Source organism: Camelina sativa, chromosome 12 (genome assembly GCF_030686135.1).
Source record: "Camelina sativa cultivar CO46 ecotype springtype chromosome 12, ASM3068613v1".
In the NCBI taxonomy this organism is placed as follows: domain Eukaryota; kingdom Viridiplantae; phylum Streptophyta; class Magnoliopsida; order Brassicales; family Brassicaceae; genus Camelina; species Camelina sativa.
In genome coordinates this window covers 31,407,194-31,432,160 of record NC_141891.1, presented here as the reverse complement: position 1 = coordinate 31,432,160, position 24,967 = coordinate 31,407,194, and the positions used below count along the sequence as shown (strand labels likewise).

The 24,967-nt window shown below is 46.8% G+C and overlaps 48 non-coding genes across 48 annotated transcripts; all 48 read right to left on the bottom strand.

Annotated features, from left to right (window-relative positions):
* Positions 1-339: 339 nt before the first annotated feature.
* Positions 340-458, bottom strand: LOC147932004 (5S ribosomal RNA). Its single transcript, XR_015577276.1, has one exon. It is a non-coding gene; the product is annotated as a 5S ribosomal RNA (ribosomal RNA).
* A 403-nt stretch (positions 459-861) lies between these two features.
* On the bottom strand, positions 862-980 carry LOC147932003 (5S ribosomal RNA). The gene has a single exon (XR_015577275.1). It is a non-coding gene; the product is annotated as a 5S ribosomal RNA (ribosomal RNA).
* A 400-nt stretch (positions 981-1,380) lies between these two features.
* On the bottom strand, positions 1,381-1,499 carry LOC147932002 (5S ribosomal RNA). Its single transcript, XR_015577274.1, has one exon. It is a non-coding gene; the product is annotated as a 5S ribosomal RNA (ribosomal RNA).
* A 403-nt stretch (positions 1,500-1,902) lies between these two features.
* Positions 1,903-2,021, bottom strand: LOC147932001 (5S ribosomal RNA). The gene has a single exon (XR_015577273.1). It is a non-coding gene; the product is annotated as a 5S ribosomal RNA (ribosomal RNA).
* A 397-nt stretch (positions 2,022-2,418) lies between these two features.
* On the bottom strand, positions 2,419-2,537 carry LOC147932000 (5S ribosomal RNA). Its single transcript, XR_015577271.1, has one exon. It is a non-coding gene; the product is annotated as a 5S ribosomal RNA (ribosomal RNA).
* Positions 2,538-2,938: 401 nt separating this feature from the next.
* Positions 2,939-3,057, bottom strand: LOC147931999 (5S ribosomal RNA). Its single transcript, XR_015577270.1, has one exon. It is a non-coding gene; the product is annotated as a 5S ribosomal RNA (ribosomal RNA).
* Positions 3,058-3,455: 398 nt separating this feature from the next.
* Positions 3,456-3,574, bottom strand: LOC147931998 (5S ribosomal RNA). Its single transcript, XR_015577269.1, has one exon. It is a non-coding gene; the product is annotated as a 5S ribosomal RNA (ribosomal RNA).
* Positions 3,575-3,973: 399 nt separating this feature from the next.
* LOC147931997 (5S ribosomal RNA) lies at positions 3,974-4,092 on the bottom strand. The gene has a single exon (XR_015577268.1). It is a non-coding gene; the product is annotated as a 5S ribosomal RNA (ribosomal RNA).
* A 400-nt stretch (positions 4,093-4,492) lies between these two features.
* Positions 4,493-4,611, bottom strand: LOC147931996 (5S ribosomal RNA). The gene has a single exon (XR_015577267.1). It is a non-coding gene; the product is annotated as a 5S ribosomal RNA (ribosomal RNA).
* A 399-nt stretch (positions 4,612-5,010) lies between these two features.
* LOC147931995 (5S ribosomal RNA) lies at positions 5,011-5,129 on the bottom strand. Its single transcript, XR_015577265.1, has one exon. It is a non-coding gene; the product is annotated as a 5S ribosomal RNA (ribosomal RNA).
* Positions 5,130-5,526: 397 nt separating this feature from the next.
* On the bottom strand, positions 5,527-5,645 carry LOC147931994 (5S ribosomal RNA). The gene has a single exon (XR_015577264.1). It is a non-coding gene; the product is annotated as a 5S ribosomal RNA (ribosomal RNA).
* Positions 5,646-6,043: 398 nt separating this feature from the next.
* LOC147931993 (5S ribosomal RNA) lies at positions 6,044-6,162 on the bottom strand. Its single transcript, XR_015577263.1, has one exon. It is a non-coding gene; the product is annotated as a 5S ribosomal RNA (ribosomal RNA).
* A 399-nt stretch (positions 6,163-6,561) lies between these two features.
* LOC147931992 (5S ribosomal RNA) lies at positions 6,562-6,680 on the bottom strand. The gene has a single exon (XR_015577262.1). It is a non-coding gene; the product is annotated as a 5S ribosomal RNA (ribosomal RNA).
* A 402-nt stretch (positions 6,681-7,082) lies between these two features.
* On the bottom strand, positions 7,083-7,201 carry LOC147931991 (5S ribosomal RNA). The gene has a single exon (XR_015577261.1). It is a non-coding gene; the product is annotated as a 5S ribosomal RNA (ribosomal RNA).
* A 400-nt stretch (positions 7,202-7,601) lies between these two features.
* LOC147931990 (5S ribosomal RNA) lies at positions 7,602-7,720 on the bottom strand. The gene has a single exon (XR_015577259.1). It is a non-coding gene; the product is annotated as a 5S ribosomal RNA (ribosomal RNA).
* A 401-nt stretch (positions 7,721-8,121) lies between these two features.
* On the bottom strand, positions 8,122-8,240 carry LOC147931989 (5S ribosomal RNA). The gene has a single exon (XR_015577258.1). It is a non-coding gene; the product is annotated as a 5S ribosomal RNA (ribosomal RNA).
* A 401-nt stretch (positions 8,241-8,641) lies between these two features.
* Positions 8,642-8,760, bottom strand: LOC147931988 (5S ribosomal RNA). The gene has a single exon (XR_015577257.1). It is a non-coding gene; the product is annotated as a 5S ribosomal RNA (ribosomal RNA).
* A 399-nt stretch (positions 8,761-9,159) lies between these two features.
* LOC147931987 (5S ribosomal RNA) lies at positions 9,160-9,278 on the bottom strand. Its single transcript, XR_015577256.1, has one exon. It is a non-coding gene; the product is annotated as a 5S ribosomal RNA (ribosomal RNA).
* A 403-nt stretch (positions 9,279-9,681) lies between these two features.
* On the bottom strand, positions 9,682-9,800 carry LOC147931986 (5S ribosomal RNA). Its single transcript, XR_015577255.1, has one exon. It is a non-coding gene; the product is annotated as a 5S ribosomal RNA (ribosomal RNA).
* A 403-nt stretch (positions 9,801-10,203) lies between these two features.
* Positions 10,204-10,322, bottom strand: LOC147931985 (5S ribosomal RNA). The gene has a single exon (XR_015577254.1). It is a non-coding gene; the product is annotated as a 5S ribosomal RNA (ribosomal RNA).
* A 401-nt stretch (positions 10,323-10,723) lies between these two features.
* LOC147931984 (5S ribosomal RNA) lies at positions 10,724-10,842 on the bottom strand. Its single transcript, XR_015577253.1, has one exon. It is a non-coding gene; the product is annotated as a 5S ribosomal RNA (ribosomal RNA).
* Positions 10,843-11,242: 400 nt separating this feature from the next.
* LOC147931983 (5S ribosomal RNA) lies at positions 11,243-11,361 on the bottom strand. The gene has a single exon (XR_015577252.1). It is a non-coding gene; the product is annotated as a 5S ribosomal RNA (ribosomal RNA).
* A 402-nt stretch (positions 11,362-11,763) lies between these two features.
* Positions 11,764-11,882, bottom strand: LOC147931982 (5S ribosomal RNA). The gene has a single exon (XR_015577251.1). It is a non-coding gene; the product is annotated as a 5S ribosomal RNA (ribosomal RNA).
* Positions 11,883-12,284: 402 nt separating this feature from the next.
* Positions 12,285-12,403, bottom strand: LOC147931981 (5S ribosomal RNA). The gene has a single exon (XR_015577250.1). It is a non-coding gene; the product is annotated as a 5S ribosomal RNA (ribosomal RNA).
* A 399-nt stretch (positions 12,404-12,802) lies between these two features.
* On the bottom strand, positions 12,803-12,921 carry LOC147931980 (5S ribosomal RNA). The gene has a single exon (XR_015577248.1). It is a non-coding gene; the product is annotated as a 5S ribosomal RNA (ribosomal RNA).
* A 400-nt stretch (positions 12,922-13,321) lies between these two features.
* Positions 13,322-13,440, bottom strand: LOC147931979 (5S ribosomal RNA). Its single transcript, XR_015577247.1, has one exon. It is a non-coding gene; the product is annotated as a 5S ribosomal RNA (ribosomal RNA).
* A 402-nt stretch (positions 13,441-13,842) lies between these two features.
* On the bottom strand, positions 13,843-13,961 carry LOC147931978 (5S ribosomal RNA). The gene has a single exon (XR_015577245.1). It is a non-coding gene; the product is annotated as a 5S ribosomal RNA (ribosomal RNA).
* A 400-nt stretch (positions 13,962-14,361) lies between these two features.
* On the bottom strand, positions 14,362-14,480 carry LOC147931977 (5S ribosomal RNA). The gene has a single exon (XR_015577244.1). It is a non-coding gene; the product is annotated as a 5S ribosomal RNA (ribosomal RNA).
* A 399-nt stretch (positions 14,481-14,879) lies between these two features.
* Positions 14,880-14,998, bottom strand: LOC147931976 (5S ribosomal RNA). The gene has a single exon (XR_015577243.1). It is a non-coding gene; the product is annotated as a 5S ribosomal RNA (ribosomal RNA).
* Positions 14,999-15,400: 402 nt separating this feature from the next.
* Positions 15,401-15,519, bottom strand: LOC147931975 (5S ribosomal RNA). The gene has a single exon (XR_015577242.1). It is a non-coding gene; the product is annotated as a 5S ribosomal RNA (ribosomal RNA).
* Positions 15,520-15,918: 399 nt separating this feature from the next.
* LOC147931974 (5S ribosomal RNA) lies at positions 15,919-16,037 on the bottom strand. The gene has a single exon (XR_015577241.1). It is a non-coding gene; the product is annotated as a 5S ribosomal RNA (ribosomal RNA).
* Positions 16,038-16,439: 402 nt separating this feature from the next.
* LOC147931973 (5S ribosomal RNA) lies at positions 16,440-16,558 on the bottom strand. Its single transcript, XR_015577240.1, has one exon. It is a non-coding gene; the product is annotated as a 5S ribosomal RNA (ribosomal RNA).
* A 398-nt stretch (positions 16,559-16,956) lies between these two features.
* LOC147931972 (5S ribosomal RNA) lies at positions 16,957-17,075 on the bottom strand. Its single transcript, XR_015577239.1, has one exon. It is a non-coding gene; the product is annotated as a 5S ribosomal RNA (ribosomal RNA).
* Positions 17,076-17,476: 401 nt separating this feature from the next.
* On the bottom strand, positions 17,477-17,597 carry LOC147931971 (5S ribosomal RNA). Its single transcript, XR_015576521.1, has one exon. It is a non-coding gene; the product is annotated as a 5S ribosomal RNA (ribosomal RNA).
* Positions 17,598-17,995: 398 nt separating this feature from the next.
* LOC147931970 (5S ribosomal RNA) lies at positions 17,996-18,114 on the bottom strand. Its single transcript, XR_015577238.1, has one exon. It is a non-coding gene; the product is annotated as a 5S ribosomal RNA (ribosomal RNA).
* Positions 18,115-18,512: 398 nt separating this feature from the next.
* LOC147931969 (5S ribosomal RNA) lies at positions 18,513-18,631 on the bottom strand. Its single transcript, XR_015577236.1, has one exon. It is a non-coding gene; the product is annotated as a 5S ribosomal RNA (ribosomal RNA).
* A 402-nt stretch (positions 18,632-19,033) lies between these two features.
* LOC147931968 (5S ribosomal RNA) lies at positions 19,034-19,152 on the bottom strand. Its single transcript, XR_015577235.1, has one exon. It is a non-coding gene; the product is annotated as a 5S ribosomal RNA (ribosomal RNA).
* A 401-nt stretch (positions 19,153-19,553) lies between these two features.
* On the bottom strand, positions 19,554-19,672 carry LOC147931967 (5S ribosomal RNA). Its single transcript, XR_015577234.1, has one exon. It is a non-coding gene; the product is annotated as a 5S ribosomal RNA (ribosomal RNA).
* A 397-nt stretch (positions 19,673-20,069) lies between these two features.
* Positions 20,070-20,188, bottom strand: LOC147931966 (5S ribosomal RNA). Its single transcript, XR_015577233.1, has one exon. It is a non-coding gene; the product is annotated as a 5S ribosomal RNA (ribosomal RNA).
* Positions 20,189-20,595: 407 nt separating this feature from the next.
* On the bottom strand, positions 20,596-20,714 carry LOC147931965 (5S ribosomal RNA). Its single transcript, XR_015577232.1, has one exon. It is a non-coding gene; the product is annotated as a 5S ribosomal RNA (ribosomal RNA).
* Positions 20,715-21,111: 397 nt separating this feature from the next.
* LOC147931964 (5S ribosomal RNA) lies at positions 21,112-21,230 on the bottom strand. Its single transcript, XR_015577231.1, has one exon. It is a non-coding gene; the product is annotated as a 5S ribosomal RNA (ribosomal RNA).
* A 400-nt stretch (positions 21,231-21,630) lies between these two features.
* Positions 21,631-21,749, bottom strand: LOC147931963 (5S ribosomal RNA). Its single transcript, XR_015577230.1, has one exon. It is a non-coding gene; the product is annotated as a 5S ribosomal RNA (ribosomal RNA).
* A 398-nt stretch (positions 21,750-22,147) lies between these two features.
* On the bottom strand, positions 22,148-22,266 carry LOC147931962 (5S ribosomal RNA). Its single transcript, XR_015577229.1, has one exon. It is a non-coding gene; the product is annotated as a 5S ribosomal RNA (ribosomal RNA).
* A 397-nt stretch (positions 22,267-22,663) lies between these two features.
* LOC147931961 (5S ribosomal RNA) lies at positions 22,664-22,782 on the bottom strand. Its single transcript, XR_015577228.1, has one exon. It is a non-coding gene; the product is annotated as a 5S ribosomal RNA (ribosomal RNA).
* A 397-nt stretch (positions 22,783-23,179) lies between these two features.
* LOC147931960 (5S ribosomal RNA) lies at positions 23,180-23,298 on the bottom strand. Its single transcript, XR_015577227.1, has one exon. It is a non-coding gene; the product is annotated as a 5S ribosomal RNA (ribosomal RNA).
* A 397-nt stretch (positions 23,299-23,695) lies between these two features.
* Positions 23,696-23,814, bottom strand: LOC147931959 (5S ribosomal RNA). Its single transcript, XR_015577225.1, has one exon. It is a non-coding gene; the product is annotated as a 5S ribosomal RNA (ribosomal RNA).
* Positions 23,815-24,211: 397 nt separating this feature from the next.
* Positions 24,212-24,330, bottom strand: LOC147931958 (5S ribosomal RNA). Its single transcript, XR_015577224.1, has one exon. It is a non-coding gene; the product is annotated as a 5S ribosomal RNA (ribosomal RNA).
* A 396-nt stretch (positions 24,331-24,726) lies between these two features.
* Positions 24,727-24,845, bottom strand: LOC147931957 (5S ribosomal RNA). Its single transcript, XR_015577223.1, has one exon. It is a non-coding gene; the product is annotated as a 5S ribosomal RNA (ribosomal RNA).
* Positions 24,846-24,967: the final 122 nt, after the last annotated feature.

Genomic DNA, 24,967 nt, shown 5'->3' with positions numbered 1-24,967 from the left:
TGGGTCCCACTTGATATGCGGACCGGTTTAGTCACCTTGGACGTGCTTCCAACGTCCAAAAACAAGTGATAACCATGTCCAAACACTGTTTTGGAGCCGTAACTAATTGTGTCGGGATCACAAAAAAACATCTCAACTGCCTTCAAACGTCAAAATCTGCCCTCGAGAATGGTCCAATGGTACGAAGACCCATTGCCTTACCAGAAGCTCTCTTGGGGCTTTTCAAAAAGGTATTATGGGTTGCGTGGTTCCTCACGGTCTGAAAGTTACGACGTTCTCTATGTACTATAGTCTTGCGAAACAACCAAAAAAAAAAAAAAGGGGGGGGGGGGGGAGGGAGGGATGCAACACGAGGACTTCCCGGGAGGTCACCCATCCTAGTACTACTCTCGCCCAAGCACGCTTAACTGCGGAGTTCTGATGGGATCCGGTGCATTAGTGCTGGTATGATCGCATCAGTTAGTATATCCCATGCAATCGCATATATACTTTTTTGAAAACTGAATGGATCATTCGATGTGGGTCCCACTTGATATGCGGACCGGTTTAGTCACCTTGGACGTGCTTCCAACGTCCAAAAACAAGTGATAACCATGTCCAAACACTGTTTTGGAGCCGTAACTAATTGTGTCGGGATCACAAAAAAACATCTCAACTGCCTTCAAACGTCAAAATCTGCCCTCGAGAATGGTCCAATGGTACGAAGACCCATTGCCTTACCAGAAGCTCTCTTGGGGCTTTTCAAAAAGGTATTATGGGTTGCGTGGTTCCTCACGGTCTGAAAGTTACGACGTTCTCTATGTACTATAGTCTTGCGAAACAACCAAAAAAAAAAAAAAGGGGGGGGGGGGGGGGGAGGGAGGGATGCAACACGAGGACTTCCCGGGAGGTCACCCATCCTAGTACTACTCTCGCCCAAGCACGCTTAACTGCGGAGTTCTGATGGGATCCGGTGCATTAGTGCTGGTATGATCGCATCAGTTAGTATATCCCATGCAATCGCATATATACTTTTTTGAAAACTGAATGGATCATTCGATGTGGGTCCCACTTGATATGCGGACCGGTTTAGTCACCTTGGACGTGCTTCCAACGTCCAAAAACAAGTGATAACCATGTCCAAACACTGTTTTGGAGCCGTAACTAATTGTGTCGGGATCACAAAAAAACATCTCAACTGCCTTCAAACGTCAAAATCTGCCCTCGAGAATGGTCCAATGGTACGAAGACCCATTGCCTTACCAGAAGCTCTCTTGGGGCTTTTCAAAAAGGTATTATGGGTTGCGTGGTTCCTCACGGTCTGAAAGTTACGACGTTCTCTATGTACTATAGTCTTGCGAAACAACCAAAAAAAAAAAAAAGGGGGGGGGGGGGGAGGGAGGGATGCAACACGAGGACTTCCCGGGAGGTCACCCATCCTAGTACTACTCTCGCCCAAGCACGCTTAACTGCGGAGTTCTGATGGGATCCGGTGCATTAGTGCTGGTATGATCGCATCAGTTAGTATATCCCATGCAATCGCATATATACTTTTTTGAAAACTGAATGGATCATTCGATGTGGGTCCCACTTGATATGCGGACCGGTTTAGTCACCTTGGACGTGCTTCCAACGTCCAAAAACAAGTGATAACCATGTCCAAACACTGTTTTGGAGCCGTAACTAATTGTGTCGGGATCACAAAAAAACATCTCAACTGCCTTCAAACGTCAAAATCTGCCCTCGAGAATGGTCCAATGGTACGAAGACCCATTGCCTTACCAGAAGCTCTCTTGGGGCTTTTCAAAAAGGTATTATGGGTTGCGTGGTTCCTCACGGTCTGAAAGTTACGACGTTCTCTATGTACTATAGTCTTGCGAAACAACCAAAAAAAAAAAAAAGGGGGGGGGGGGGGGGGAGGGAGGGATGCAACACGAGGACTTCCCGGGAGGTCACCCATCCTAGTACTACTCTCGCCCAAGCACGCTTAACTGCGGAGTTCTGATGGGATCCGGTGCATTAGTGCTGGTATGATCGCATCAGTTAGTATATCCCATGCAATCGCATATATACTTTTTTGAAAACTGAATGGATCATTCGATGTGGGTCCCACTTGATATGCGGACCGGTTTAGTCACCTTGGACGTGCTTCCAACGTCCAAAAACAAGTGATAACCATGTCCAAACACTGTTTTGGAGCCGTAACTAATTGTGTCGGGATCACAAAAAAACATCTCAACTGCCTTCAAACGTCAAAATCTGCCCTCGAGAATGGTCCAATGGTACGAAGACCCATTGCCTTACCAGAAGCTCTCTTGGGGCTTTTCAAAAAGGTATTATGGGTTGCGTGGTTCCTCACGGTCTGAAAGTTACGACGTTCTCTATGTACTATAGTCTTGCGAAACAACCAAAAAAAAAAAAAAGGGGGGGGGGGAGGGAGGGATGCAACACGAGGACTTCCCGGGAGGTCACCCATCCTAGTACTACTCTCGCCCAAGCACGCTTAACTGCGGAGTTCTGATGGGATCCGGTGCATTAGTGCTGGTATGATCGCATCAGTTAGTATATCCCATGCAATCGCATATATACTTTTTTGAAAACTGAATGGATCATTCGATGTGGGTCCCACTTGATATGCGGACCGGTTTAGTCACCTTGGACGTGCTTCCAACGTCCAAAAACAAGTGATAACCATGTCCAAACACTGTTTTGGAGCCGTAACTAATTGTGTCGGGATCACAAAAAAACATCTCAACTGCCTTCAAACGTCAAAATCTGCCCTCGAGAATGGTCCAATGGTACGAAGACCCATTGCCTTACCAGAAGCTCTCTTGGGGCTTTTCAAAAAGGTATTATGGGTTGCGTGGTTCCTCACGGTCTGAAAGTTACGACGTTCTCTATGTACTATAGTCTTGCGAAACAACCAAAAAAAAAAAAAAGGGGGGGGGGGGGGGAGGGAGGGATGCAACACGAGGACTTCCCGGGAGGTCACCCATCCTAGTACTACTCTCGCCCAAGCACGCTTAACTGCGGAGTTCTGATGGGATCCGGTGCATTAGTGCTGGTATGATCGCATCAGTTAGTATATCCCATGCAATCGCATATATACTTTTTTGAAAACTGAATGGATCATTCGATGTGGGTCCCACTTGATATGCGGACCGGTTTAGTCACCTTGGACGTGCTTCCAACGTCCAAAAACAAGTGATAACCATGTCCAAACACTGTTTTGGAGCCGTAACTAATTGTGTCGGGATCACAAAAAAACATCTCAACTGCCTTCAAACGTCAAAATCTGCCCTCGAGAATGGTCCAATGGTACGAAGACCCATTGCCTTACCAGAAGCTCTCTTGGGGCTTTTCAAAAAGGTATTATGGGTTGCGTGGTTCCTCACGGTCTGAAAGTTACGACGTTCTCTATGTACTATAGTCTTGCGAAACAACCAAAAAAAAAAAAAAGGGGGGGGGGGGAGGGAGGGATGCAACACGAGGACTTCCCGGGAGGTCACCCATCCTAGTACTACTCTCGCCCAAGCACGCTTAACTGCGGAGTTCTGATGGGATCCGGTGCATTAGTGCTGGTATGATCGCATCAGTTAGTATATCCCATGCAATCGCATATATACTTTTTTGAAAACTGAATGGATCATTCGATGTGGGTCCCACTTGATATGCGGACCGGTTTAGTCACCTTGGACGTGCTTCCAACGTCCAAAAACAAGTGATAACCATGTCCAAACACTGTTTTGGAGCCGTAACTAATTGTGTCGGGATCACAAAAAAACATCTCAACTGCCTTCAAACGTCAAAATCTGCCCTCGAGAATGGTCCAATGGTACGAAGACCCATTGCCTTACCAGAAGCTCTCTTGGGGCTTTTCAAAAAGGTATTATGGGTTGCGTGGTTCCTCACGGTCTGAAAGTTACGACGTTCTCTATGTACTATAGTCTTGCGAAACAACCAAAAAAAAAAAAAAGGGGGGGGGGGGGAGGGAGGGATGCAACACGAGGACTTCCCGGGAGGTCACCCATCCTAGTACTACTCTCGCCCAAGCACGCTTAACTGCGGAGTTCTGATGGGATCCGGTGCATTAGTGCTGGTATGATCGCATCAGTTAGTATATCCCATGCAATCGCATATATACTTTTTTGAAAACTGAATGGATCATTCGATGTGGGTCCCACTTGATATGCGGACCGGTTTAGTCACCTTGGACGTGCTTCCAACGTCCAAAAACAAGTGATAACCATGTCCAAACACTGTTTTGGAGCCGTAACTAATTGTGTCGGGATCACAAAAAAACATCTCAACTGCCTTCAAACGTCAAAATCTGCCCTCGAGAATGGTCCAATGGTACGAAGACCCATTGCCTTACCAGAAGCTCTCTTGGGGCTTTTCAAAAAGGTATTATGGGTTGCGTGGTTCCTCACGGTCTGAAAGTTACGACGTTCTCTATGTACTATAGTCTTGCGAAACAACCAAAAAAAAAAAAAAGGGGGGGGGGGGGGAGGGAGGGATGCAACACGAGGACTTCCCGGGAGGTCACCCATCCTAGTACTACTCTCGCCCAAGCACGCTTAACTGCGGAGTTCTGATGGGATCCGGTGCATTAGTGCTGGTATGATCGCATCAGTTAGTATATCCCATGCAATCGCATATATACTTTTTTGAAAACTGAATGGATCATTCGATGTGGGTCCCACTTGATATGCGGACCGGTTTAGTCACCTTGGACGTGCTTCCAACGTCCAAAAACAAGTGATAACCATGTCCAAACACTGTTTTGGAGCCGTAACTAATTGTGTCGGGATCACAAAAAAACATCTCAACTGCCTTCAAACGTCAAAATCTGCCCTCGAGAATGGTCCAATGGTACGAAGACCCATTGCCTTACCAGAAGCTCTCTTGGGGCTTTTCAAAAAGGTATTATGGGTTGCGTGGTTCCTCACGGTCTGAAAGTTACGACGTTCTCTATGTACTATAGTCTTGCGAAACAACCAAAAAAAAAAAAAAGGGGGGGGGGGGGAGGGAGGGATGCAACACGAGGACTTCCCGGGAGGTCACCCATCCTAGTACTACTCTCGCCCAAGCACGCTTAACTGCGGAGTTCTGATGGGATCCGGTGCATTAGTGCTGGTATGATCGCATCAGTTAGTATATCCCATGCAATCGCATATATACTTTTTTGAAAACTGAATGGATCATTCGATGTGGGTCCCACTTGATATGCGGACCGGTTTAGTCACCTTGGACGTGCTTCCAACGTCCAAAAACAAGTGATAACCATGTCCAAACACTGTTTTGGAGCCGTAACTAATTGTGTCGGGATCACAAAAAAACATCTCAACTGCCTTCAAACGTCAAAATCTGCCCTCGAGAATGGTCCAATGGTACGAAGACCCATTGCCTTACCAGAAGCTCTCTTGGGGCTTTTCAAAAAGGTATTATGGGTTGCGTGGTTCCTCACGGTCTGAAAGTTACGACGTTCTCTATGTACTATAGTCTTGCGAAACAACCAAAAAAAAAAAAAAGGGGGGGGGGGAGGGAGGGATGCAACACGAGGACTTCCCGGGAGGTCACCCATCCTAGTACTACTCTCGCCCAAGCACGCTTAACTGCGGAGTTCTGATGGGATCCGGTGCATTAGTGCTGGTATGATCGCATCAGTTAGTATATCCCATGCAATCGCATATATACTTTTTTGAAAACTGAATGGATCATTCGATGTGGGTCCCACTTGATATGCGGACCGGTTTAGTCACCTTGGACGTGCTTCCAACGTCCAAAAACAAGTGATAACCATGTCCAAACACTGTTTTGGAGCCGTAACTAATTGTGTCGGGATCACAAAAAAACATCTCAACTGCCTTCAAACGTCAAAATCTGCCCTCGAGAATGGTCCAATGGTACGAAGACCCATTGCCTTACCAGAAGCTCTCTTGGGGCTTTTCAAAAAGGTATTATGGGTTGCGTGGTTCCTCACGGTCTGAAAGTTACGACGTTCTCTATGTACTATAGTCTTGCGAAACAACCAAAAAAAAAAAAAAGGGGGGGGGGGGAGGGAGGGATGCAACACGAGGACTTCCCGGGAGGTCACCCATCCTAGTACTACTCTCGCCCAAGCACGCTTAACTGCGGAGTTCTGATGGGATCCGGTGCATTAGTGCTGGTATGATCGCATCAGTTAGTATATCCCATGCAATCGCATATATACTTTTTTGAAAACTGAATGGATCATTCGATGTGGGTCCCACTTGATATGCGGACCGGTTTAGTCACCTTGGACGTGCTTCCAACGTCCAAAAACAAGTGATAACCATGTCCAAACACTGTTTTGGAGCCGTAACTAATTGTGTCGGGATCACAAAAAAACATCTCAACTGCCTTCAAACGTCAAAATCTGCCCTCGAGAATGGTCCAATGGTACGAAGACCCATTGCCTTACCAGAAGCTCTCTTGGGGCTTTTCAAAAAGGTATTATGGGTTGCGTGGTTCCTCACGGTCTGAAAGTTACGACGTTCTCTATGTACTATAGTCTTGCGAAACAACCAAAAAAAAAAAAAAGGGGGGGGGGGGGAGGGAGGGATGCAACACGAGGACTTCCCGGGAGGTCACCCATCCTAGTACTACTCTCGCCCAAGCACGCTTAACTGCGGAGTTCTGATGGGATCCGGTGCATTAGTGCTGGTATGATCGCATCAGTTAGTATATCCCATGCAATCGCATATATACTTTTTTGAAAACTGAATGGATCATTCGATGTGGGTCCCACTTGATATGCGGACCGGTTTAGTCACCTTGGACGTGCTTCCAACGTCCAAAAACAAGTGATAACCATGTCCAAACACTGTTTTGGAGCCGTAACTAATTGTGTCGGGATCACAAAAAAACATCTCAACTGCCTTCAAACGTCAAAATCTGCCCTCGAGAATGGTCCAATGGTACGAAGACCCATTGCCTTACCAGAAGCTCTCTTGGGGCTTTTCAAAAAGGTATTATGGGTTGCGTGGTTCCTCACGGTCTGAAAGTTACGACGTTCTCTATGTACTATAGTCTTGCGAAACAACCAAAAAAAAAAAAAAGGGGGGGGGGGGGGGGAGGGAGGGATGCAACACGAGGACTTCCCGGGAGGTCACCCATCCTAGTACTACTCTCGCCCAAGCACGCTTAACTGCGGAGTTCTGATGGGATCCGGTGCATTAGTGCTGGTATGATCGCATCAGTTAGTATATCCCATGCAATCGCATATATACTTTTTTGAAAACTGAATGGATCATTCGATGTGGGTCCCACTTGATATGCGGACCGGTTTAGTCACCTTGGACGTGCTTCCAACGTCCAAAAACAAGTGATAACCATGTCCAAACACTGTTTTGGAGCCGTAACTAATTGTGTCGGGATCACAAAAAAACATCTCAACTGCCTTCAAACGTCAAAATCTGCCCTCGAGAATGGTCCAATGGTACGAAGACCCATTGCCTTACCAGAAGCTCTCTTGGGGCTTTTCAAAAAGGTATTATGGGTTGCGTGGTTCCTCACGGTCTGAAAGTTACGACGTTCTCTATGTACTATAGTCTTGCGAAACAACCAAAAAAAAAAAAAAGGGGGGGGGGGGGGAGGGAGGGATGCAACACGAGGACTTCCCGGGAGGTCACCCATCCTAGTACTACTCTCGCCCAAGCACGCTTAACTGCGGAGTTCTGATGGGATCCGGTGCATTAGTGCTGGTATGATCGCATCAGTTAGTATATCCCATGCAATCGCATATATACTTTTTTGAAAACTGAATGGATCATTCGATGTGGGTCCCACTTGATATGCGGACCGGTTTAGTCACCTTGGACGTGCTTCCAACGTCCAAAAACAAGTGATAACCATGTCCAAACACTGTTTTGGAGCCGTAACTAATTGTGTCGGGATCACAAAAAAACATCTCAACTGCCTTCAAACGTCAAAATCTGCCCTCGAGAATGGTCCAATGGTACGAAGACCCATTGCCTTACCAGAAGCTCTCTTGGGGCTTTTCAAAAAGGTATTATGGGTTGCGTGGTTCCTCACGGTCTGAAAGTTACGACGTTCTCTATGTACTATAGTCTTGCGAAACAACCAAAAAAAAAAAAAAGGGGGGGGGGGGGGGAGGGAGGGATGCAACACGAGGACTTCCCGGGAGGTCACCCATCCTAGTACTACTCTCGCCCAAGCACGCTTAACTGCGGAGTTCTGATGGGATCCGGTGCATTAGTGCTGGTATGATCGCATCAGTTAGTATATCCCATGCAATCGCATATATACTTTTTTGAAAACTGAATGGATCATTCGATGTGGGTCCCACTTGATATGCGGACCGGTTTAGTCACCTTGGACGTGCTTCCAACGTCCAAAAACAAGTGATAACCATGTCCAAACACTGTTTTGGAGCCGTAACTAATTGTGTCGGGATCACAAAAAAACATCTCAACTGCCTTCAAACGTCAAAATCTGCCCTCGAGAATGGTCCAATGGTACGAAGACCCATTGCCTTACCAGAAGCTCTCTTGGGGCTTTTCAAAAAGGTATTATGGGTTGCGTGGTTCCTCACGGTCTGAAAGTTACGACGTTCTCTATGTACTATAGTCTTGCGAAACAACCAAAAAAAAAAAAAAGGGGGGGGGGGGGGGAGGGAGGGATGCAACACGAGGACTTCCCGGGAGGTCACCCATCCTAGTACTACTCTCGCCCAAGCACGCTTAACTGCGGAGTTCTGATGGGATCCGGTGCATTAGTGCTGGTATGATCGCATCAGTTAGTATATCCCATGCAATCGCATATATACTTTTTTGAAAACTGAATGGATCATTCGATGTGGGTCCCACTTGATATGCGGACCGGTTTAGTCACCTTGGACGTGCTTCCAACGTCCAAAAACAAGTGATAACCATGTCCAAACACTGTTTTGGAGCCGTAACTAATTGTGTCGGGATCACAAAAAAACATCTCAACTGCCTTCAAACGTCAAAATCTGCCCTCGAGAATGGTCCAATGGTACGAAGACCCATTGCCTTACCAGAAGCTCTCTTGGGGCTTTTCAAAAAGGTATTATGGGTTGCGTGGTTCCTCACGGTCTGAAAGTTACGACGTTCTCTATGTACTATAGTCTTGCGAAACAACCAAAAAAAAAAAAAAGGGGGGGGGGGGGAGGGAGGGATGCAACACGAGGACTTCCCGGGAGGTCACCCATCCTAGTACTACTCTCGCCCAAGCACGCTTAACTGCGGAGTTCTGATGGGATCCGGTGCATTAGTGCTGGTATGATCGCATCAGTTAGTATATCCCATGCAATCGCATATATACTTTTTTGAAAACTGAATGGATCATTCGATGTGGGTCCCACTTGATATGCGGACCGGTTTAGTCACCTTGGACGTGCTTCCAACGTCCAAAAACAAGTGATAACCATGTCCAAACACTGTTTTGGAGCCGTAACTAATTGTGTCGGGATCACAAAAAAACATCTCAACTGCCTTCAAACGTCAAAATCTGCCCTCGAGAATGGTCCAATGGTACGAAGACCCATTGCCTTACCAGAAGCTCTCTTGGGGCTTTTCAAAAAGGTATTATGGGTTGCGTGGTTCCTCACGGTCTGAAAGTTACGACGTTCTCTATGTACTATAGTCTTGCGAAACAACCAAAAAAAAAAAAAAGGGGGGGGGGGGGGGGGAGGGAGGGATGCAACACGAGGACTTCCCGGGAGGTCACCCATCCTAGTACTACTCTCGCCCAAGCACGCTTAACTGCGGAGTTCTGATGGGATCCGGTGCATTAGTGCTGGTATGATCGCATCAGTTAGTATATCCCATGCAATCGCATATATACTTTTTTGAAAACTGAATGGATCATTCGATGTGGGTCCCACTTGATATGCGGACCGGTTTAGTCACCTTGGACGTGCTTCCAACGTCCAAAAACAAGTGATAACCATGTCCAAACACTGTTTTGGAGCCGTAACTAATTGTGTCGGGATCACAAAAAAACATCTCAACTGCCTTCAAACGTCAAAATCTGCCCTCGAGAATGGTCCAATGGTACGAAGACCCATTGCCTTACCAGAAGCTCTCTTGGGGCTTTTCAAAAAGGTATTATGGGTTGCGTGGTTCCTCACGGTCTGAAAGTTACGACGTTCTCTATGTACTATAGTCTTGCGAAACAACCAAAAAAAAAAAAAAGGGGGGGGGGGGGGGGGAGGGAGGGATGCAACACGAGGACTTCCCGGGAGGTCACCCATCCTAGTACTACTCTCGCCCAAGCACGCTTAACTGCGGAGTTCTGATGGGATCCGGTGCATTAGTGCTGGTATGATCGCATCAGTTAGTATATCCCATGCAATCGCATATATACTTTTTTGAAAACTGAATGGATCATTCGATGTGGGTCCCACTTGATATGCGGACCGGTTTAGTCACCTTGGACGTGCTTCCAACGTCCAAAAACAAGTGATAACCATGTCCAAACACTGTTTTGGAGCCGTAACTAATTGTGTCGGGATCACAAAAAAACATCTCAACTGCCTTCAAACGTCAAAATCTGCCCTCGAGAATGGTCCAATGGTACGAAGACCCATTGCCTTACCAGAAGCTCTCTTGGGGCTTTTCAAAAAGGTATTATGGGTTGCGTGGTTCCTCACGGTCTGAAAGTTACGACGTTCTCTATGTACTATAGTCTTGCGAAACAACCAAAAAAAAAAAAAGGGGGGGGGGGGGGGGAGGGAGGGATGCAACACGAGGACTTCCCGGGAGGTCACCCATCCTAGTACTACTCTCGCCCAAGCACGCTTAACTGCGGAGTTCTGATGGGATCCGGTGCATTAGTGCTGGTATGATCGCATCAGTTAGTATATCCCATGCAATCGCATATATACTTTTTTGAAAACTGAATGGATCATTCGATGTGGGTCCCACTTGATATGCGGACCGGTTTAGTCACCTTGGACGTGCTTCCAACGTCCAAAAACAAGTGATAACCATGTCCAAACACTGTTTTGGAGCCGTAACTAATTGTGTCGGGATCACAAAAAAACATCTCAACTGCCTTCAAACGTCAAAATCTGCCCTCGAGAATGGTCCAATGGTACGAAGACCCATTGCCTTACCAGAAGCTCTCTTGGGGCTTTTCAAAAAGGTATTATGGGTTGCGTGGTTCCTCACGGTCTGAAAGTTACGACGTTCTCTATGTACTATAGTCTTGCGAAACAACCAAAAAAAAAAAAAAGGGGGGGGGGGGGGAGGGAGGGATGCAACACGAGGACTTCCCGGGAGGTCACCCATCCTAGTACTACTCTCGCCCAAGCACGCTTAACTGCGGAGTTCTGATGGGATCCGGTGCATTAGTGCTGGTATGATCGCATCAGTTAGTATATCCCATGCAATCGCATATATACTTTTTTGAAAACTGAATGGATCATTCGATGTGGGTCCCACTTGATATGCGGACCGGTTTAGTCACCTTGGACGTGCTTCCAACGTCCAAAAACAAGTGATAACCATGTCCAAACACTGTTTTGGAGCCGTAACTAATTGTGTCGGGATCACAAAAAAACATCTCAACTGCCTTCAAACGTCAAAATCTGCCCTCGAGAATGGTCCAATGGTACGAAGACCCATTGCCTTACCAGAAGCTCTCTTGGGGCTTTTCAAAAAGGTATTATGGGTTGCGTGGTTCCTCACGGTCTGAAAGTTACGACGTTCTCTATGTACTATAGTCTTGCGAAACAACCAAAAAAAAAAAAAAGGGGGGGGGGGGGGGGAGGGAGGGATGCAACACGAGGACTTCCCGGGAGGTCACCCATCCTAGTACTACTCTCGCCCAAGCACGCTTAACTGCGGAGTTCTGATGGGATCCGGTGCATTAGTGCTGGTATGATCGCATCAGTTAGTATATCCCATGCAATCGCATATATACTTTTTTGAAAACTGAATGGATCATTCGATGTGGGTCCCACTTGATATGCGGACCGGTTTAGTCACCTTGGACGTGCTTCCAACGTCCAAAAACAAGTGATAACCATGTCCAAACACTGTTTTGGAGCCGTAACTAATTGTGTCGGGATCACAAAAAAACATCTCAACTGCCTTCAAACGTCAAAATCTGCCCTCGAGAATGGTCCAATGGTACGAAGACCCATTGCCTTACCAGAAGCTCTCTTGGGGCTTTTCAAAAAGGTATTATGGGTTGCGTGGTTCCTCACGGTCTGAAAGTTACGACGTTCTCTATGTACTATAGTCTTGCGAAACAACCAAAAAAAAAAAAAAGGGGGGGGGGGGGGGGAGGGAGGGATGCAACACGAGGACTTCCCGGGAGGTCACCCATCCTAGTACTACTCTCGCCCAAGCACGCTTAACTGCGGAGTTCTGATGGGATCCGGTGCATTAGTGCTGGTATGATCGCATCAGTTAGTATATCCCATGCAATCGCATATATACTTTTTGAAAACTGAATGGATCATTCGATGTGGGTCCCACTTGATATGCGGACCGGTTTAGTCACCTTGGACGTGCTTCCAACGTCCAAAAACAAGTGATAACCATGTCCAAACACTGTTTTGGAGCCGTAACTAATTGTGTCGGGATCACAAAAAAAACATCTCAACTGCCTTCAAACGTCAAAATCTGCCCTCGAGAATGGTCCAATGGTACGAAGACCCATTGCCTTACCAGAAGCTCTCTTGGGGCTTTTCAAAAAGGTATTATGGGTTGCGTGGTTCCTCACGGTCTGAAAGTTACGACGTTCTCTATGTACTATAGTCTTGCGAAACAACCAAAAAAAAAAAAAAGGGGGGGGGGGGGAGGGAGGGATGCAACACGAGGACTTCCCGGGAGGTCACCCATCCTAGTACTACTCTCGCCCAAGCACGCTTAACTGCGGAGTTCTGATGGGATCCGGTGCATTAGTGCTGGTATGATCGCATCAGTTAGTATATCCCATGCAATCGCATATATACTTTTTTGAAAACTGAATGGATCATTCGATGTGGGTCCCACTTGATATGCGGACCGGTTTAGTCACCTTGGACGTGCTTCCAACGTCCAAAAACAAGTGATAACCATGTCCAAACACTGTTTTGGAGCCGTAACTAATTGTGTCGGGATCACAAAAAAACATCTCAACTGCCTTCAAACGTCAAAATCTGCCCTCGAGAATGGTCCAATGGTACGAAGACCCATTGCCTTACCAGAAGCTCTCTTGGGGCTTTTCAAAAAGGTATTATGGGTTGCGTGGTTCCTCACGGTCTGAAAGTTACGACGTTCTCTATGTACTATAGTCTTGCGAAACAACCAAAAAAAAAAAAAAGGGGGGGGGGGGGGAGGGAGGGATGCAACACGAGGACTTCCCGGGAGGTCACCCATCCTAGTACTACTCTCGCCCAAGCACGCTTAACTGCGGAGTTCTGATGGGATCCGGTGCATTAGTGCTGGTATGATCGCATCAGTTAGTATATCCCATGCAATCGCATATATACTTTTTTGAAAACTGAATGGATCATTCGATGTGGGTCCCACTTGATATGCGGACCGGTTTAGTCACCTTGGACGTGCTTCCAACGTCCAAAAACAAGTGATAACCATGTCCAAACACTGTTTTGGAGCCGTAACTAATTGTGTCGGGATCACAAAAAAACATCTCAACTGCCTTCAAACGTCAAAATCTGCCCTCGAGAATGGTCCAATGGTACGAAGACCCATTGCCTTACCAGAAGCTCTCTTGGGGCTTTTCAAAAAGGTATTATGGGTTGCGTGGTTCCTCACGGTCTGAAAGTTACGACGTTCTCTATGTACTATAGTCTTGCGAAACAACCAAAAAAAAAAAAAAAGGGGGGGGGGGGGGGAGGGAGGGATGCAACACGAGGACTTCCCGGGAGGTCACCCATCCTAGTACTACTCTCGCCCAAGCACGCTTAACTGCGGAGTTCTGATGGGATCCGGTGCATTAGTGCTGGTATGATCGCATCAGTTAGTATATCCCATGCAATCGCATATATACTTTTTTGAAAACTGAATGGATCATTCGATGTGGGTCCCACTTGATATGCGGACCGGTTTAGTCACCTTGGACGTGCTTCCAACGTCCAAAAACAAGTGATAACCATGTCCAAACACTGTTTTGGAGCCGTAACTAATTGTGTCGGGATCACAAAAAAACATCTCAACTGCCTTCAAACGTCAAAATCTGCCCTCGAGAATGGTCCAATGGTACGAAGACCCATTGCCTTACCAGAAGCTCTCTTGGGGCTTTTCAAAAAGGTATTATGGGTTGCGTGGTTCCTCACGGTCTGAAAGTTACGACGTTCTCTATGTACTATAGTCTTGCGAAACAACCAAAAAAAAAAAAAAGGGGGGGGGGGGGGAGGGAGGGATGCAACACGAGGACTTCCCGGGAGGTCACCCATCCTAGTACTACTCTCGCCCAAGCACGCTTAACTGCGGAGTTCTGATGGGATCCGGTGCATTAGTGCTGGTATGATCGCATCAGTTAGTATATCCCATGCAATCGCATATATACTTTTTTGAAAACTGAATGGATCATTCGATGTGGGTCCCACTTGATATGCGGACCGGTTTAGTCACCTTGGACGTGCTTCCAACGTCCAAAAACAAGTGATAACCATGTCCAAACACTGTTTTGGAGCCGTAACTAATTGTGTCGGGATCACAAAAAAACATCTCAACTGCCTTCAAACGTCAAAATCTGCCCTCGAGAATGGTCCAATGGTACGAAGACCCATTGCCTTACCAGAAGCTCTCTTGGGGCTTTTCAAAAAGGTATTATGGGTTGCGTGGTTCCTCACGGTCTGAAAGTTACGACGTTCTCTATGTACTATAGTCTTGCGAAACAACCAAAAAAAAAAAAAAGGGGGGGGGGGGGAGGGAGGGATGCAACACGAGGACTTCCCGGGAGGTCACCCATCCTAGTACTACTCTCGCCCAAGCACGCTTAACTGCGGAGTTCTGATGGGATCCGGTGCATTAGTGCTGGTATGATCGCATCAGTTAGTATATCCCATGCAATCGCATATATACTTTTTTGAAAACTGAATGGATCATTCGATGTGGGTCCCACTTGATATGCGGACCGGTTTAGTCACCTTGGACGTGCTTCCAACGTCCAAAAACAAGTGATAACCATGTCCAAACACTGTTTTGGAGCCGTAACTAATTGTGTCGGGATCACAAAAAAACATCTCAACTGCCTTCAAACGTCAAAATCTGCCCTCGAGAATGGTCCAATGGTACGAAGACCCATTGCCTTACCAGAAGCTCTCTTGGGGCTTTTCAAAAAGGTATTATGGGTTGCGTGGTTCCTCACGGTCTGAAAGTTACGACGTTCTCTATGTACTATAGTCTTGCGAAACAACCAAAAAAAAAAAAAAGGGGGGGGGGGGGGGGAGGGAGGGATGCAACACGAGGACTTCCCGGGAGGTCACCCATCCTAGTACTACTCTCGCCCAAGCACGCTTAACTGCGGAGTTCTGATGGGATCCGGTGCATTAGTGCTGGTATGATCGCATCAGTTAGTATATCCCATGCAATCGCATATATACTTTTTTGAAAACTGAATGGATCATTCGATGTGGGTCCCACTTGATATGCGGACCGGTTTAGTCACCTTGGACGTGCTTCCAACGTCCAAAAACAAGTGATAACCATGTCCAAACACTGTTTTGGAGCCGTAACTAATTGTGTCGGGATCACAAAAAAACATCTCAACTGCCTTCAAACGTCAAAATCTGCCCTCGAGAATGGTCCAATGGTACGAAGACCCATTGCCTTACCAGAAGCTCTCTTGGGGCTTTTCAAAAAGGTATTATGGGTTGCGTGGTTCCTCACGGTCTGAAAGTTACGACGTTCTCTATGTACTATAGTCTTGCGAAACAACCAAAAAAAAAAAAAAGGGGGGGGGGGGGAGGGAGGGATGCAACACGAGGACTTCCCGGGAGGTCACCCATCCTAGTACTACTCTCGCCCAAGCACGCTTAACTGCGGAGTTCTGATGGGATCCGGTGCATTAGTGCTGGTATGATCGCATCAGTTAGTATATCCCATGCAATCGCATATATACTTTTTTGAAAACTGAATGGATCATTCGATGTGGGTCCCACTTGATATGCGGACCGGTTTAGTCACCTTGGACGTGCTTCCAACGTCCAAAAACAAGTGATAACCATGTCCAAACACTGTTTTGGAGCCGTAACTAATTGTGTCGGGATCACAAAAAAACATCTCAACTGCCTTCAAACGTCAAAATCTGCCCTCGAGAATGGTCCAATGGTACGAAGACCCATTGCCTTACCAGAAGCTCTCTTGGGGCTTTTCAAAAAGGTATTATGGGTTGCGTGGTTCCTCACGGTCTAAAAGTTACGACGTTCTCTATGTACTATAGTCTTGCGAAACAACCAAAAAAAAAAAAAAGGGGGGGGGGGGGGGGAGGGAGGGATGCAACACGAGGACTTCCCGGGAGGTCACCCATCCTAGTACTACTCTCGCCCAAGCACGCTTAACTGCGGAGTTCTGATGGGATCCGGTGCATTAGTGCTGGTATGATCGCATCAGTTAGTATATCCCATGCAATCGCATATATACTTTTTTGAAAACTGAATGGATCATTCGATGTGGGTCCCACTTGATATGCGGACCGGTTTAGTCACCTTGGACGTGCTTCCAACGTCCAAAAACAAGTGATAACCATGTCCAAACACTGTTTTGGAGCCGTAACTAATTGTGTCGGGATCACAAAAAAACATCTCAACTGCCTTCAAACGTCAAAATCTGCCCTCGAGAATGGTCCAATGGTACGAAGACCCATTGCCTTACCAGAAGCTCTCTTGGGGCTTTTCAAAAAGGTATTATGGGTTGCGTGGTTCCTCACGGTCTGAAAGTTACGACGTTCTCTATGTACTATAGTCTTGCGAAACAACCAAAAAAAAAAAAAAGGGGGGGGGGGGAGGGAGGGATGCAACACGAGGACTTCCCGGGAGGTCACCCATCCTAGTACTACTCTCGCCCAAGCACGCTTAACTGCGGAGTTCTGATGGGATCCGGTGCATTAGTGCTGGTATGATCGCATCAGTTAGTATATCCCATGCAATCGCATATATACTTTTTTGAAAACTGAATGGATCATTCGATGTGGGTCCCACTTGATATGCGGACCGGTTTAGTCACCTTGGACGTGCTTCCAACGTCCAAAAACAAGTGATAACCATGTCCAAACACTGTTTTGGAGCCGTAACTAATTGTGTCGGGATCACAAAAAAACATCTCAACTGCCTTCAAACGTCAAAATCTGCCCTCGAGAATGGTCCAATGGTACGAAGACCCATTGCCTTACCAGAAGCTCTCTTGGGGCTTTTCAAAAAGGTATTATGGGTTGCGTGGTTCCTCACGGTCTAAAAGTTACGACGTTCTCTATGTACTATAGTCTTGCGAAACAACCAAAAAAAAAAAAAAGGGGGGGGGGGGGGGAGGGAGGGATGCAACACGAGGACTTCCCGGGAGGTCACCCATCCTAGTACTACTCTCGCCCAAGCACGCTTAACTGCGGAGTTCTGATGGGATCCGGTGCATTATAGTGCTGGTATGATCGCATCAGTTAGTATATCCCATGCAATCGCATATATACTTTTTTGAAAACTGAATGGATCATTCGATGTGGGTCCCACTTGATATGCGGACCGGTTTAGTCACCTTGGACGTGCTTCCAACGTCCAAAAACAAGTGATAACCATGTCCAAACACTGTTTTGGAGCCGTAACTAATTGTGTCGGGATCACAAAAAAACATCTCAACTGCCTTCAAACGTCAAAATCTGCCCTCGAGAATGGTCCAATGGTACGAAGACCCATTGCCTTACCAGAAGCTCTCTTGGGGCTTTTCAAAAAGGTATTATGGGTTGCGTGGTTCCTCACGGTCTGAAAGTTACGACGTTCTCTATGTACTATAGTCTTGCGAAACAACCAAAAAAAAAAAAAAGGGGGGGGGGGGAGGGAGGGATGCAACACGAGGACTTCCCGGGAGGTCACCCATCCTAGTACTACTCTCGCCCAAGCACGCTTAACTGCGGAGTTCTGATGGGATCCGGTGCATTAGTGCTGGTATGATCGCATCAGTTAGTATATCCCATGCAATCGCATATATACTTTTTTGAAAACTGAATGGATCATTCGATGTGGGTCCCACTTGATATGCGGACCGGTTTAGTCACCTTGGACGTGCTTCCAACGTCCAAAAACAAGTGATAACCATGTCCAAACACTGTTTTGGAGCCGTAACTAATTGTGTCGGGATCACAAAAAAACATCTCAACTGCCTTCAAACGTCAAAATCTGCCCTCGAGAATGGTCCAATGGTACGAAGACCCATTGCCTTACCAGAAGCTCTCTTGGGGCTTTTCAAAAAGGTATTATGGGTTGCGTGGTTCCTCACGGTCTGAAAGTTACGACGTTCTCTATGTACTATAGTCTTGCGAAACAACCAAAAAAAAAAAAAAGGGGGGGGGGGGAGGGAGGGATGCAACACGAGGACTTCCCGGGAGGTCACCCATCCTAGTACTACTCTCGCCCAAGCACGCTTAACTGCGGAGTTCTGATGGGATCCGGTGCATTAGTGCTGGTATGATCGCATCAGTTAGTATATCCCATGCAATCGCATATATACTTTTTTGAAAACTGAATGGATCATTCGATGTGGGTCCCACTTGATATGCGGACCGGTTTAGTCACCTTGGACGTGCTTCCAACGTCCAAAAACAAGTGATAACCATGTCCAAACACTGTTTTGGAGCCGTAACTAATTGTGTCGGGATCACAAAAAAACATCTCAACTGCCTTCAAACGTCAAAATCTGCCCTCGAGAATGGTCCAATGGTACGAAGACCCATTGCCTTACCAGAAGCTCTCTTGGGGCTTTTCAAAAAGGTATTATGGGTTGCGTGGTTCCTCACGGTCTGAAAGTTACGACGTTCTCTATGTACTATAGTCTTGCGAAACAACCAAAAAAAAAAAAAAGGGGGGGGGGGGGGGGAGGGAGGGATGCAACACGAGGACTTCCCGGGAGGTCACCCATCCTAGTACTACTCTCGCCCAAGCACGCTTAACTGCGGAGTTCTGATGGGATCCGGTGCATTAGTGCTGGTATGATCGCATCAGTTAGTATATCCCATGCAATCGCATATATACTTTTTTGAAAACTGAATGGATCATTCGATGTGGGTCCCACTTGATATGCGGACCGGTTTAGTCACCTTGGACGTGCTTCCAACGTCCAAAAACAAGTGATAACCATGTCCAAACACTGTTTTGGAGCCGTAACTAATTGTGTCGGGATCACAAAAAAACATCTCAACTGCCTTCAAACGTCAAAATCTGCCCTCGAGAATGGTCCAATGGTACGAAGACCCATTGCCTTACCAGAAGCTCTCTTGGGGCTTTTCAAAAAGGTATTATGGGTTGCGTGGTTCCTCACGGTCTGAAAGTTACGACGTTCTCTATGTACTATAGTCTTGCGAAACAACCAAAAAAAAAAAAAAGGGGGGGGGGGGGGGAGGGAGGGATGCAACACGAGGACTTCCCGGGAGGTCACCCATCCTAGTACTACTCTCGCCCAAGCACGCTTAACTGCGGAGTTCTGATGGGATCCGGTGCATTAGTGCTGGTATGATCGCATCAGTTAGTATATCCCATGCAATCGCATATATACTTTTTTGAAAACTGAATGGATCATTCGATGTGGGTCCCACTTGATATGCGGACCGGTTTAGTCACCTTGGACGTGCTTCCAACGTCCAAAAACAAGTGATAACCATGTCCAAACACTGTTTTGGAGCCGTAACTAATTGTGTCGGGATCACAAAAAAACATCTCAACTGCCTTCAAACGTCAAAATCTGCCCTCGAGAATGGTCCAATGGTACGAAGACCCATTGCCTTACCAGAAGCTCTCTTGGGGCTTTTCAAAAAGGTATTATGGGTTGCGTGGTTCCTCACGGTCTGAAAGTTACGACGTTCTCTATGTACTATAGTCTTGCGAAACAACCAAAAAAAAAAAAAAGGGGGGGGGGGAGGGAGGGATGCAACACGAGGACTTCCCGGGAGGTCACCCATCCTAGTACTACTCTCGCCCAAGCACGCTTAACTGCGGAGTTCTGATGGGATCCGGTGCATTAGTGCTGGTATGATCGCATCAGTTAGTATATCCCATGCAATCGCATATATACTTTTTTGAAAACTGAATGGATCATTCGATGTGGGTCCCACTTGATATGCGGACCGGTTTAGTCACCTTGGACGTGCTTCCAACGTCCAAAAACAAGTGATAACCATGTCCAAACACTGTTTTGGAGCCGTAACTAATTGTGTCGGGATCACAAAAAAACATCTCAACTGCCTTCAAACGTCAAAATCTGCCCTCGAGAATGGTCCAATGGTACGAAGACCCATTGCCTTACCAGAAGCTCTCTTGGGGCTTTTCAAAAAGGTATTATGGGTTGCGTGGTTCCTCACGGTCTGAAAGTTACGACGTTCTCTATGTACTATAGTCTTGCGAAACAACCAAAAAAAAAAAAAAGGGGGGGGGGGGGGGGGGGGGAGGGAGGGATGCAACACGAGGACTTCCCGGGAGGTCACCCATCCTAGTACTACTCTCGCCCAAGCACGCTTAACTGCGGAGTTCTGATGGGATCCGGTGCATTAGTGCTGGTATGATCGCATCAGTTAGTATATCCCATGCAATCGCATATATACTTTTTTGAAAACTGAATGGATCATTCGATGTGGGTCCCACTTGATATGTGGACCGGTTTAGTCACCTTGGACGTGCTTCCAACGTCCAAAAACAAGTGATAACCATGTCCAAACACTGTTTTGGAGCCGTAACTAATTGTGTCGGGATCACAAAAAAACATCTCAACTGCCTTCAAACGTCAAAATCTGCCCTCGAGAATGGTCCAATGGCACGAAGACCCATTGCCTTACCAGAAGCTCTCTTGGGGCTTTTCAAAAAGGTATTATGGGTTGCGTGGTTCCTCACGGTCTGAAAGTTACGACGTTCTCTATGTACTATAGTCTTGCGAAACAACCAAAAAAAAAAAAAAGGGGGGGGGGGAGGGAGGGATGCAACACGAGGACTTCCCGGGAGGTCACCCATCCTAGTACTACTCTCGCCCAAGCACGCTTAACTGCGGAGTTCTGATGGGATCCGGTGCATTAGTGCTGGTATGATCGCATCAGTTAGTATATCCCATGCAATCGCATATATACTTTTTTGAAAACTGAATGGATCATTCGATGTGGGTCCCACTTGATATGCGGACCGGTTTAGTCACCTTGGACGTGCTTCCAACGTCCAAAAACAAGTGATAACCATGTCCAAACACTGTTTTGGAGCCGTAACTAATTGTGTCGGGATCACAAAAAAACATCTCAACTGCCTTCAAACGTCAAAATCTGCCCTCGAGAATGGTCCAATGGTACGAAGACCCATTGCCTTACCAGAAGCTCTCTTGGGGCTTTTCAAAAAGGTATTATGGGTTGCGTGGTTCCTCACGGTCTGAAAGTTACGACGTTCTCTATGTACTATAGTCTTGCGAAACAACCAAAAAAAAAAAAAAGGGGGGGGGGGGGGAGGGAGGGATGCAACACGAGGACTTCCCGGGAGGTCACCCATCCTAGTACTACTCTCGCCCAAGCACGCTTAACTGCGGAGTTCTGATGGGATCCGGTGCATTAGTGCTGGTATGATCGCATCAGTTAGTATATCCCATGCAATCGCATATATACTTTTTTGAAAACTGAATGGATCATTCGATGTGGGTCCCACTTGATATGCGGACCGGTTTAGTCACCTTGGACGTGCTTCCAACGTCCAAAAACAAGTGATAACCATGTCCAAACACTGTTTTGGAGCCGTAACTAATTGTGTCGGGATCACAAAAAAACATCTCAACTGCCTTCAAACGTCAAAATCTGCCCTCGAGAATGGTCCAATGGTACGAAGACCCATTGCCTTACCAGAAGCTCTCTTGGGGCTTTTCAAAAAGGTATTATGGGTTGCGTGGTTCCTCACGGTCTGAAAGTTACGACGTTCTCTATGTACTATAGTCTTGCGAAACAACCAAAAAAAAAAAAAAGGGGGGGGGGGGAGGGAGGGATGCAACACGAGGACTTCCCGGGAGGTCACCCATCCTAGTACTACTCTCGCCCAAGCACGCTTAACTGCGGAGTTCTGATGGGATCCGGTGCATTAGTGCTGGTATGATCGCATCAGTTAGTATATCCCATGCAATCGCATATATACTTTTTTGAAAACTGAATGGATCATTCGATGTGGGTCCCACTTGATATGCGGACCGGTTTAGTCACCTTGGACGTGCTTCCAACGTCCAAAAACAAGTGATAACCATGTCCAAACACTGTTTTGGAGCCGTAACTAATTGTGTCGGGATCACAAAAAAACATCTCAACTGCCTTCAAACGTCAAAATCTGCCCTCGAGAATGGTCCAATGGTACGAAGACCCATTGCCTTACCAGAAGCTCTCTTGGGGCTTTTCAAAAAGGTATTATGGGTTGCGTGGTTCCTCACGGTCTGAAAGTTACGACGTTCTCTATGTACTATAGTCTTGCGAAACAACCAAAAAAAAAAAAAAGGGGGGGGGGGAGGGAGGGATGCAACACGAGGACTTCCCGGGAGGTCACCCATCCTAGTACTACTCTCGCCCAAGCACGCTTAACTGCGGAGTTCTGATGGGATCCGGTGCATTAGTGCTGGTATGATCGCATCAGTTAGTATATCCCATGCAATCGCATATATACTTTTTTGAAAACTGAATGGATCATTCGATGTGGGTCCCACTTGATATGCGGACCGGTTTAGTCACCTTGGACGTGCTTCCAACGTCCAAAAACAAGTGATAACCATGTCCAAACACTGTTTTGGAGCCGTAACTAATTGTGTCGGGATCACAAAAAAACATCTCAACTGCCTTCAAACGTCAAAATCTGCCCTCGAGAATGGTCCAATGGTACGAAGACCCATTGCCTTACCAGAAGCTCTCTTGGGGCTTTTCAAAAAGGTATTATGGGTTGCGTGGTTCCTCACGGTCTGAAAGTTACGACGTTCTCTATGTACTATAGTCTTGCGAAACAACCAAAAAAAAAAAAAAGGGGGGGGGGGAGGGAGGGATGCAACACGAGGACTTCCCGGGAGGTCACCCATCCTAGTACTACTCTCGCCCAAGCACGCTTAACTGCGGAGTTCTGATGGGATCCGGTGCATTAGTGCTGGTATGATCGCATCAGTTAGTATATCCCATGCAATCGCATATATACTTTTTTGAAAACTGAATGGATCATTCGATGTGGGTCCCACTTGATATGCGGACCGGTTTAGTCACCTTGGACGTGCTTCCAACGTCCAAAAACAAGTGATAACCATGTCCAAACACTGTTTTGGAGCCGTAACTAATTGTGTCGGGATCACAAAAAAACATCTCAACTGCCTTCAAACGTCAAAATCTGCCCTCGAGAATGGTCCAATGGTACGAAGACCCATTGCCTTACCAGAAGCTCTCTTGGGGCTTTTCAAAAAGGTATTATGGGTTGCGTGGTTCCTCACGGTCTGAAAGTTACGACGTTCTCTATGTACTATAGTCTTGCGAAACAACCAAAAAAAAAAAAAAGGGGGGGGGGGAGGGAGGGATGCAACACGAGGACTTCCCGGGAGGTCACCCATCCTAGTACTACTCTCGCCCAAGCACGCTTAACTGCGGAGTTCTGATGGGATCCGGTGCATTAGTGCTGGTATGATCGCATCAGTTAGTATATCCCATGCAATCGCATATATACTTTTTTGAAAACTGAATGGATCATTCGATGTGGGTCCCACTTGATATGCGGACCGGTTTAGTCACCTTGGACGTGCTTCCAACGTCCAAAAACAAGTGATAACCATGTCCAAACACTGTTTTGGAGCCGTAACTAATTGTGTCGGGATCACAAAAAAACATCTCAACTGCCTTCAAACGTCAAAATCTGCCCTCGAGAATGGTCCAATGGTACGAAGACCCATTGCCTTACCAGAAGCTCTCTTGGGGCTTTTCAAAAAGGTATTATGGGTTGCGTGGTTCCTCACGGTCTGAAAGTTACGACGTTCTCTATGTACTATAGTCTTGCGAAACAACCAAAAAAAAAAAAAAGGGGGGGGGGGAGGGAGGGATGCAACACGAGGACTTCCCGGGAGGTCACCCATCCTAGTACTACTCTCGCCCAAGCACGCTTAACTGCGGAGTTCTGATGGGATCCGGTGCATTAGTGCTGGTATGATCGCATCAGTTAGTATATCCCATGCAATCGCATATATACTTTTTTGAAAACTGAATGGATCATTCGATGTGGATCCCACTTGATATGCGGACCGGTTTAGTCACCTTGGACGTGCTTCCAACGTCCAAAAACAAGTGATAACCATGTCCAAACACTGTTTTGGAGCCGTAACTAATTGTGTCGGGATCACAAAAAAACATCTCAACTGCCTTCAAACGTCAAAATCTGCCCTCGAGAATGGTCCAATGGTACGAAGACCCATTGCCTTACCAGAAGCTCTCTTGGGGCTTTTCAAAAAGGTATTATGGGTTGCGTGGTTCCTCACGGTCTGAAAGTTACGACGTTCTCTATGTACTATAGTCTTGCGAAACAACCAAAAAAAAAAAAAGGGGGGGGGGGAGGGAGGGATGCAACACGAGGACTTCCCGGGAGGTCACCCATCCTAGTACTACTCTCGCCCAAGCACGCTTAACTGCGGAGTTCTGATGGGATCCGGTGCATTAGTGCTGGTATGATCGCATCAGTTAGTATATCCCATGCAATCGCATATATACTTTTTTGAAAACTGAATGGATCATTCGATGTGGATCCCACTTGATATGCGGACCGGTTTAGTCACCTTGGACGTGCTTCCAACGTCCAAAA